Here is a 2,719-nt window from a genome sequence, read left to right on the forward strand (position 1 = left end):
GCTCACCTTCCCCAGCTCCCCACCTAAGGGATGGGCATTGATGAACTCTCAAGGTCCTTCCAGTTTCTCTTTATTTATAAGCTCTAAGGTCCTTAGTATCTAATTTGTTGAGTTAATCCTTTTTTTTCTATCATCTTTCTGTGGAATCTCTGGTTGAAGCTTGTCAAATATGGATAGACATTGTTGGTCCCACTTCCACAATTTGGTTCCTGCAGATAAAGTCCCAATAGCATGTTTTAAAATTTTCATTCATTAAGTATAACACAATTAAAATGGAAGTAGGTATGAAAAAGTTTAATTTTTGCTTGGTAATGTCCAATTAAATATCCTGGAAAGTATACAGAACTAGATCTTGCAATTTTTACTGAATTTAAAATGGGTGATGCGGAGGGAATAGTGGGTGTGATAAAAATGCATGTATTTTTTATAACTAGAAAAGTTTAATACATTTTGATGTTTCACATTGCACTACTTAAAAGAAAGTTAAATGTCAGACATGTTTCCTAATTCTGTTGCTGAGTTAGCACTGCCATTGTGCTTTCAAATGGTTAGAGAGATTAATCTACCAGGTCATCATCGGTCCATTCCTCCCCTTCTTGTTTGGGTTTCTGTGATACATAGTCATGATCTTCATAGCCTTTCCTCTTCTTCATAACCACATTAAGGGCAAGGTCAGCAGAATGACATCACTCCAGTTTCTGTTTCAGAACAGCAACTTTCTCAGACCTGGGTGGCTCATACTTTTTTACTAGGTTTCTCATGCTATTCCTTATATCCAGTAACTGTGACAGGCAAGTTCTGTTTTCTCTCAGCATTAGACTCTCTGATAACTTTCCATAGTAATTGCAGCTTTAGAGGCACTTGATAAAATAGCAGTCAGGGCAATTTGTGAAGGTGTGTATAAAAGATAAGCATCTGCCAACACAATTCTTCTAAAAAAATCATCAGCTGTTTTCCTCAAAACCTCTGGATTCTCTAACATGGGGTATCAAATGGTTGATAAGGATTGTGGACAATAAGGTAAAAATTAAGCTGCTGTATAAGTAGTAATTCATATTCCAAAATCTGTTCCAGTGCTTTCTCCTGTCCAAGAGGACTCTCTTGAAGATTGCCAACAAACTGAGGACTAGACATGCTGAATTAATCTACTTTGCAGGCCAGAAATGCACACGTGAGCATTTTTATCTGGGGGTGATATTCTATTACTGAATTATTAAGATAAAAACGCTTAAAATACACACAAGCTGTAACCACAACAGAGAGGGGCAATGTTGCCTTAAACACCAAACAGAATTCCAATAATCTTTTCTCATAGTATTTGCAAAGTGTCATTTCTTCATAAGCCTCAGGAAACACTGGATCATTTAGAAGAACCTTACTGTTAGCTACCCCTTTGCACTTGACTTTGCTGTTGGTGTTAGCCCACAGGCGCGCCAGTTGCTCCTCGCCCACAAAGGTCTAGTGCTGCTTCTGGCTGTTGCTGTGGTACATGGTGTAGCCCTGGCAGGTTGAAAGGCCCAAGATAGCAACAGGACATGTAGTGGAATTTCTAAGCAGTCTTACTAAGTAAAAAACACGGAGGCAAATATAGGGGTAAAAGCCTTAGAGATCAGGGAATTAGGAATAGCCATCAGCTAAACTTACCTTACCTCACCACAGCTTCCAAAGTGAGCTACTTCCTGTCTACCCACACCCTTATTGCCTTGCTGTTCTACCCTCTCATTGGCTCTTAGCCCAGTTACCTCACTTCCCTGTCATTGCCTGTCTGTACAGACCTTCAGGTCTCTATGGTTGGTACTGGATTAAAGGCGTGTGTCACCAAGTTTGGCTCTGTTCCCTAGTATGGTCTTGAACACACAAAGCCCCTGACTCCCAAGTGATCAGATTAAGGGCATGTGCTACCACTGCCTGATTTTTGTGTTTACTTAAAATGGCTTGCTGTTTCCTCTGATGTCCAAGCAAACTTTATTTGGCCCCATATTGGGTGCCAAAATGTAGTTGGAAGTTTTCCTGTGTCCTGGCCGGCTGGCAGTCAGAACAAACCTTCCCCACTTGCATCCCCCAAGTAAACACACAGAGGCTTATATAGTTAATAGCTCAGATTTATTACTGACTAGCTCTTACACTTAAATTAACCCATAATTCTTATTTATGTTTAGCGACATGGCTTGGTACCTTTTCTCAGTTCTGCCTTTACATCTTGCCTTCTCTGTGTCTGGCTGGTGACTCCTGACTCATCCTTCTTCTTCCCAGAATTCTCCTTATCTGCTATCCCGCCTATCCTTCCTACCTGGCTACTGGCCAATCAGCATTTTATTTATCATCCAATCAGAGAAACACATATTCACAGCATACAGAATGATATCCCACAGCAGCGACATGCCAGGAGACTGCAGCCCAGCAATATGCATATATTGAAGTATGAAATTCCTAAAAGAAATTTAAAAGGGACATGAGACAAGTTTAAGTTAATTTATTATAAGTGTTTTCATGTGTTGTTTTTACACTAGACAGTAAGTTGTCCTACTCAAGGACAGGACGTATGCTTCATCTCAGTCACTCATGCATCTTGCTCACTAATATGAGCACAGCAGAGTAAGTGCTCACAGAAATGAAAAATTGGGGGGGGGATCTCATTAGCTTCTTGTGGGTTACCACAAGTCTGTTGCAGGTCTTCATTGGACACATAGACAAGAGTACATAAAGAGCTGGGAGTTGA

General features: G+C 40.4%; 1 pseudogene; it reads right to left on the bottom strand.

Moving 5' to 3' along the window:
- Positions 1-520: 520 nt before the first annotated feature.
- On the bottom strand, positions 521-1,491 carry LOC102918476 (cyclin-H-like; annotated as a pseudogene).
- Between the last annotated feature and the right edge of the window lie 1,228 nt (positions 1,492-2,719).

This window comes from Peromyscus maniculatus, chromosome 1, assembly GCF_049852395.1.
Source record: "Peromyscus maniculatus bairdii isolate BWxNUB_F1_BW_parent chromosome 1, HU_Pman_BW_mat_3.1, whole genome shotgun sequence".
Lineage (NCBI taxonomy): Eukaryota > Metazoa > Chordata > Mammalia > Rodentia > Cricetidae > Peromyscus > Peromyscus maniculatus.